Here is an 8,151-nt window from a genome sequence, read left to right as displayed (position 1 = left end):
GAGGAAAAGAGAGAAAGGATTTAAAAAAAAAAAAAAAAAAGAGAGGGAGGCTAATGCTTGTAAAGACATATGTGTTTAGTGTTGTTGGCAGATTTGTAAACTTATTAGTGCCTCCACACACCATGTAATTAAGATCTACTGGTAATTAGTCAATAGTTAAAAATAGGGGTTGGTATTGTGCTGCTGAAAACGCCTACAAAATAATGTGTTCTCTGCACTCAAGATGCAGTTACTGTCTTTAAAAATGCTAATTTAAAAAATATATATTTGTTTCAGAGCCAGATTTTTAGCAAAGTAGAGTTTAGCGTGTGTCTGTGTCTGCTGCATGTGTGTGTTCAACCTATTTATCTTTGTGCATTTATGCGTGTTTTTGTGATGCCCAAAGAGACTGACTGCATATTTTGTCTTGGATACAAATGTTAAGCTGGGAAACTGCAGACTCGACACAAGCACGGAGGGAGCGGGAGCTTTTCTCATTTGTAGATTTCCATCGAAATAAACCTGCTCATCAAAGGAAATTGTTCAAAAATCCACAAGAATGGCAGATGTGTAGCACCACGGGGCAGATGTCTGATGTTTGGAGAGCCGCGCGTGTATTTTCTCAATATTCAGGGATTACCACAGTCTATAGATATAATCCTTTAGTAACCTGAAATGTTAAAGGCAATGGAAAATCTCTAATGCCTTGTCGCAAATGTTAGGCCAAACTGCCCCTTAAAGCAGGCGTCCCCTCCCACGTCTGAAGTCGCTTGTCCTTGTTCTGTGAACGAAGACCTGAAAGAGTTGGTGGGGTTTTCAGACTTCCTTCCTCCTGCTTTGTAACGAGGTCCAGGGCCGTGTGAGAGCTGCAGGGTGACGTTCGGAGAGGACGTCTCGTTTGGCTGTCATAAGCAATCTGCGGTGATTTGTTGTGCAGACAGGCATTTGTCTCAAGTAATCCAAGGGGCTTATTTTGATTGCTTGATAGATCCAAGGAACGTACAGTCGACTCAGTGGGGGATTCATTTATTATGCTCCCAAACCATTCCTAAATCTTTCCTTATGTCATGTCAATGGATTTGGCAGGCCACCCTCGCATAGCAGCAAGGCACTGATGGGGGAGATTTACCCTTGCCAAGCAGAGTTAGTTGCTGTGTTTATAGACTTGTTCCTGAAGTACCAGTGGTGAGTGAAATTCTGCCGCGGGAAATAAATGGGACTTTGCTTTGTGCCCTCGAGAGAAGGATCTTCTCTTGACTTAGGGGGAAAAAATAACAAAAAACAACAAAACTTACTCCAATTCCATAGTAAAGCAGAAAAGACCAAGCCTAGGGGGTCCTAGCAAAGGCCAACAAACTGATCTCCCAGCTTGTTCATGATACAAGCACGAGCTAACAGCTGTAAAGCCCTCTGAGGATGGATGCTGAGCAAACACCAGGTATTGCTAGCTTGGAGTTCATGGCACGGTTTCCTTTAATGTATTCTTGATGTTGAAAGTGTATTTTGATTTCATCACATTCAGCTTTGGAATTTATAGAGTGAGATTTTAGCTCTAACACTGGGATACCTGCTGAAACTAATTTTCAAATAGCGTTTTCAGGTATGAATGTGTCCTTTCTCCAACCTATTCCAACGTCTTCTTCCCCGACTGGGTAGGTGTGGTACCAGCACGTGAGAAATACTCTGAGAATGTCATAAAGTGAATTACATTTAACCTGCGAACAGAGCAATGCTACATGGTGATAATTAAAATGTGTGCGTGTGTATTGGTGATGCTCTTTGGTGTTAAACAAACAAAATTATTGAATGAAAAGGACGGAGAACAGACCAGGTGAAACCAACTGTCTCTGAGTGAGGAGGACTTTTAAGAACTGAGACAATCATAGGGGAGAAAAGGATAGAAATTAATTGGAAGAGTGAAATCATACATATGTGAGAAAAAGATCGGAATTCATTTTAAGAGTGAATCAGATAATTTTATATTATTATGTATTACAATCTGCTATGGAATTCTTCCTATTTTTTAATTGATGAGCACATAAGCAATGACTCTTACAACATGGGAAACTATTTTTCCCAGGATTATCCTTCTGCCAGAAAAAACTGGTTTAGGAATAAATGAGCTCCATGGCAGTGGGACAGGGCAGGAAGCATCATGCTCATGCACAGCATTGTCCGTGTTGTGCCTCTCATCTGTGGCGTTGACTAGGAGAAGACGTTAATAGGATGTCTCCCTTCTTCTTGGGATCTAAGAGAGACTGGCCAAGGGATGAAGGAGTTATTGGAAGCTAAAGAGATGGCAAGGACATGGAAAACCAGAGGTGGGCACTCAAATAACGCAGCGTCCTGAGCCCCATTTCTGCAAGAAACCAGAAAGATGTAAAAGAGCCTTTTTTTCCCTTTGCTCTTTTCTGCTTCAGTGCTCCATGCTCTTTTATAAATCGCCATCCCTGAGCCTCGCTGTCCTGCTTGGGCTCGCTCAGGACTCAAAGACAACACAGGCTGCAGATTCACCTCGGGACTGCTGCACATTTCTTTTGGGGAAAAGCTTCGCTTTTCAGTAGCTGATCATAGCCATCACCATGGCTCGCCAGAGTGTGAGAGCCTCGGGGACACCCGGCCGCCAAGGTTGGGCAGTGACAAAGCACTTGACACGTTCTGCATGGACTGGCCCAGAGCTCTGTGCAGCACAGACCGCAAAGTCCTGGCGGATTTGGGAAGGGAGCTGAAGTTCTCCGTTTCTTCCAGAGTGAGATTTAGGAAGAAGAGCTCATTGCAAGGACATAGCAACAGGTTGAAGGAATCCCTTGAGCTGAAAACAGCCCAAATGTGGGAAATGAGCAGGGGGGAGTATCATATGTGCTCACCCTGTTTTTGTTTTTCTTATAGGGGCCCACCGATGGCCAACACTGGAGAGGACACAGTGGGTGAATCCTTGGTTTTCACCAGTTCATCTGCTCTCATCCCACCTGGGAGGATGCACACTGCAAGTCCTCCACTTCGGCCTGCTGTGAGGTGAGGCTGGAGCAGCCCCCACACCACTGTGTCTGTGATGTATAATCCAGGGGTGTTTGCTTCATGTGGGTTCTTTTCTTCATAGTTACAAGTCTGGCTTTCAAAGGCGATTCTGATGACTCTGATTTACAATGACAGCAACTTCAGTGGCATTTAAAGAGACTGGAAGGAAGAGATAAATAAGCTTGAAAAGTGCTTAATAAAGCAATGGAAAAAGCATAAAGGCTCGTGTATCAATTGTTCTTCCCCATAAGACTCCTAAATACTAAGCTAGGCATGGGGACTTGCTGCACCTTGGTTTATCCATCTAAAAGTCAGATGTCATTCAAGATGAGAATGACAACCTCAGAGCTGTGAATGTTGTGCTTGGTCTTCAGGCAGTGCCACAAAACTCTCCTTGCTTCATCTCCTATGGGAAGCCCAGCCAGCAGTGGAGAAGCCTACCTCCTGATCAGCTCAGGTGTTGGTCAGTGCCATACAGAGGGAAACCTGAGGGCATCAAGCAAAGCAGGAGGATAGAAAGGACCCATCGACAGAAAGGACCCATCAAAGAGAAGCTCGAGGAACTCATCTGTCTGCTAGCTAGGCTGATAGAAAGGGGCAGGGGGGATTCTGCAGCACAAATGCTCAGGTTGACTCTCCAAGAGGATAACAAGCTCTGGCATTTTTAGGGCAGAATGAAAAAAAAAAAAAAAAAAAAAAAAAAAAAGCTGAAACAGCAGCAAACAATAACTCTTGATCTAAACCTTACAGATCACTGTACTTGCAGTGAATCCAAGGGGGCACTCGTCCAGGTGAGGACTGCAAAACAGGACTTGTTGAATGAGACTGCCTTGACCCAAACACTTCCTGCTTGTCCTTACATCTCCAGTGGAGGCTGTGCAGCCTTGGCTAGTCATTTCTCCTCTCCTCTAGTATTTCACCTGGAAGAGAGGTAAGAATTCCTGTTCCTCTGAGACATAAAACCTCCATTCATAGACCCAAGCACTAAGTCATGCTGCTGGTCCTGCTTGAGACAGGTCAGAAAATCCCACCAAGAAACCTCTGTTCAAGAAAACATTTCCTTCACGATGAACGACATTCATTGCACTTTCAAGCAACTGCTGCTTCCTGCCTTGCAAGGTGCCATAAGATGCAGCATGTTCGTTGTGCTCGTTACTAATTAATTAACATTCCGGAGAGAAGCTGTCGGTTCCACTCGTACGAGCCAGCTCCTCTCTGCACGGCGTGCTGCTGCATCTCACGGCCGCCAGGTTTCGGTGCAAGGCAGCTGGGCTGTGAGAGAGCAAAATCTCACTTCTCAGGAGTCGTGGTGATGTCACGACATGCCAGGGACAAGCACACACAGCATCAGACAGGGCTCCTTTCCCTGCGTTTCTTACAGGGGGTGCAAGTGCTGTCTCTCTGCTCACATGGGCTTTCAGTGTGGAGATGCATAACGCTGTTTCTGCCTCTTTGGCAACAGCTCTTTTGCCAGGTCCTGATTAAACAAAGCATTTAAAGCAGATTGTTTAAGGACTAGCTTTCAGTGCATGGTTCAGTGCCTGGCTTCAAGGAGCACCGGCAGATTTCAGGTGAATTTGGGGTGCGGTGCTGTGCTGGACCTTGCCTTTTCCACTGCAAAGAACCACCTGGGTGCAGAGAGTGCAGCATGCAAGATGTCCCACTTGTTGCAGGAGACACAAGCTAGGAGGGGCTCTGCAGAAGCAAATTGGTTGGAAGGACCTTGGATGTTCCTCCTCAGCCTGCAAGTCTGTCTTGAACGATTTGAATGAATTAGTTAATGGAGTTTAGGTACAAACTCCGGTTTAGTTTAGTTTAGTTTAGTTTAGTTTAGGTTTCTGGATTTATCTTGATGGATGGAGCTGTGTTTGCCTCTGGCTTTTCCATGCTAAATGCATGAACCAGAGCTTAGATCTCAATAGCTGAGTGTGTAAACTCTCACATGCTCCCCTGGGAGCACTGCCACTAAGAAATGGGGTGCCTGTGCCCACCCCACCCAGCCCGTTACTTTTGCCTGCTGTGCACTGACCTCTTAAAGCGTGTGAGGAGTGCAGAGTTTTAAGGTTTTAAATAAGCAGAGTTTAAGGTTTTAAATAAACAGAGACCTTGGTGTAGGTGCTCACAGCTTCTCCACAACATCAAGTATAGACAGGTGAGCTGAAACTAAGGAAACACCAGTGGGAGAGTCTTGAGGCCTGATATTCTCCCGATCTCCCCTTCCCTCAAGGATGCACCTAAAGTTTCTTTAATCAACTTCAATTTGTCATTCAAAGCTCAGCAAAATATCATCCAGTAATCTTTGGTTTCCCAACCAGGATCCATCATTTTTTTCTTCAGAGCAGCTTTAAATGTGCCAGCGAAAAACGTGCACTGGTGAAGGACGCTGGAAAGGATCCGGTGAATATCCCAGCTGGCTGCCAGCACTGCAGCAAAGCTTGATTTCTTTAAAGCCCCGTGTGCTTTAACCCAGTGCTCGGCGAATTGCGAATCCAAGTGCACTTGACAGTGTGAAGGCAGTGTAACAGTCTGGCGGCTGGTTCCCCCAGTGGGAAATCCTGTGCCTGGCTCGCGTTGGCCCTGCTAGGTCAGGGAGCTGCAATCATGACCGGAGGTGATACCTCCATTTTCAGGTGCAACTGCTCTTTCAGCTATTTGCCTTCCAAAATCACTCATTTTTTTCTGCTATGTGTGAAAACCTTCACCACTGTGCAAAATTACTGTGTATCAGATGGGAGCAGTTTCCTGGCGCTGCTTTTCAATAGAATATTTCACAGCTCTCTGCTTGCTGGGAAACATCCATTTCTGCTCCAGTCTCTGCTGACCCGCACAAGTCACCGGCTTTCACAGCCTCCTCATACAGAGCTCAGGGCCCGTAATCAAAGCTGGAGCCACTTGGACATTTGGGTTTGAAGAACGCTAATTCAGCATCCTCTGAACCAGCCACAGTGGGTAATTTTGTCTGACCGGTGTCCACGCTGCTGGATGATGCCATTTTCTCCATGCTGCTACTTGTCTGGGCCATCTTCTCCAAACTTCCCAGCTCTGCAGTGCATCGTTCATGTCGCAATGTCAAAGAATTGTCTTATTGCCACGTTGCTTTTTTTCCTTGCTCCTTGTGGGCAAGGAAACTGTAGGGCATTGTAGTTGGGATAGGCCTGCACAGATTCTGATCTCCAAGATCTAGCCCCGTAGATGCACGTAGACCCCAACTTTTGACTCCCAGCCCAATTCCCACAAGGGCATTGTGTTTCTTCTCTGGTTTGCAGTAGTAGTGCTGCCCTTTTCATTACCATGGATACAAGTGGCTTGTCGTAGGAGGGATTTTCAGCGTTTTAGTGTCTGCCAAGCGCTGAGGACTTCTTCATCTGGCCATCGGTCCTCAGTCTCAAACTGGGCAAAGTGCCACCTGCAGTCTCTGAGGATATTTCAGACTCCGTTGCCTAAGTGCCCTCTGGTCCTTCCTCAGTGTTTCAGGCTACGGTTTGACGTTGAGGCTATCTCATGAACCACATTTATTTCCAAATGTGGCAGCAAAACGGCTCACTGTAGCACATTAATCGCACTCTTCTCCTTTCCCGATCTCCCCAGCTCTTGCGTAGGAATTGCCATAGCCACTTAGATCACCAGTTCATCAAATCCTGCTTTCTGCCTCCAGCAATGGCCAAAACCTGAGGCTTTGGAGGTTATCCCCGCAGCACACCAAACTACCTGCTCAGTTCTGGGTGTGCGGGTGGAAAGCCTCTCTCCTGGCTGCTGCAAAGATCCACTTATGCACTGAAGCATGAGATTTGATTACCTTTATTACAGGATCTTCCTGTGCAGAGCTACGAATATTCATGGTCATGCAATTATTCACTTGCAGCAGTTGACTCAGTGACCTTCTTTGCCATTAGGGTCCACAAATTGACTCTGCACAGAGGTGGGACCTCAAATTTGATGCACCTCCACTGAAATTTGCCATCACCAGGTGACACTCAGGACTTACACTGCACACAGCAGGGGAAAAAAGAAAGAGAGTTTTAAGACGGTTCATTTTAAGACTGTTACGCCCTTTTATTTCACTGGTAAGTCCTCAAATTGTACTCTTGTCTAAACCAAGCATATACTTGTGTTGCTCTTCAGGCTTTTTCAGCACCCTGGAGTGAAAGTGGAGATCAGAAATCACAGACTCATAGAACCACAGAACAGTTAGGGTTGTAAGGGACCCTAAGGATCGACTAATTCCAAACCCCTGCCATGAGCATGACCCCTGCCACCAACCCAGGCTGCCTCCAGCCCCATCCAGCCTGGCCTTGGGCACTGCCAGGGATGGGGCACCCATATCCAACAAGGATATCACGCAGGACAGTGTCTCATGCTTTGAAACACACTGGAGGGAACAGATGCCATCCAGACGGACCTGGCCAGGCCTGCGAGGTGGGCCTGTGTAACCTCGTGAGGTTCAACAAGGCCAAGGGCAAGGTCCTGCAGCTGGGCTGGGACAATCCCAAACACAAACACAGGCTGGGAAGAGAATGGATGGAGAGCAGCACTGAGAAGAAGGACCTGGGGGTGCTGGTTGACGAGGGAGGGGATTCTCCCCCTCTGCTCCAGGCCCAGCACCAGGAGGACGTGGAGCTGCTGGAGAGGGCCCAGAGAAGGCCCCGAGGAGGAGCAGAGGCTGGAGCCCCTCTGCTCTGGAGCCATCTGAGGGAGCTGGGGGTGTTGGGCCTGGGGAGGAGAAGGCTCCGGGGAGACCTCCCAGCGGCCTGCCCGGGCCTGAGGGGCTGCAGGAGAGCTGGGGAGGGACTCGGGGTCAGGGGTAGGGACAGGGCCAGGGGTGGTGGCTCAAAACTCAAAGAGGGGAGCTCTAGATCAGACGTTAGGGAGAAATTTGTCACGATGAGGGTGGCGAAGCCCTGGTGCAGGCTGCCCCGAGGAGCTGTGGGTGCCCCATCCCTGGCAGTGCCCAAGGCCAGGCTGGATGGGGCTTTGGGCAACCTGATTTAGTGGGAGGTGTCCCTGCCCATGGCAAGAGGTTGGAATTAGATGGGATTTAAGGTCCCTTCCACCCCAAGGTGTTGTAGAATTCTATGATCCTGGGTAAAGATCTCAGGTGTGTCTGGGAAAAGAGCATGGCCATTACTCAGATGCAAGGTGGTCTTTTCAAGGGCT

The sequence above is a fragment of the Aythya marila genome (assembly GCF_965140915.1).
Source record: "Aythya marila genome assembly, chromosome: 3".
Classification (NCBI taxonomy): Eukaryota; Metazoa; Chordata; class Aves; order Anseriformes; family Anatidae; genus Aythya; species Aythya marila.
The sequence above is the reverse complement of the archived record's forward strand: the minus strand, read 5'-3'. Positions refer to the sequence as shown.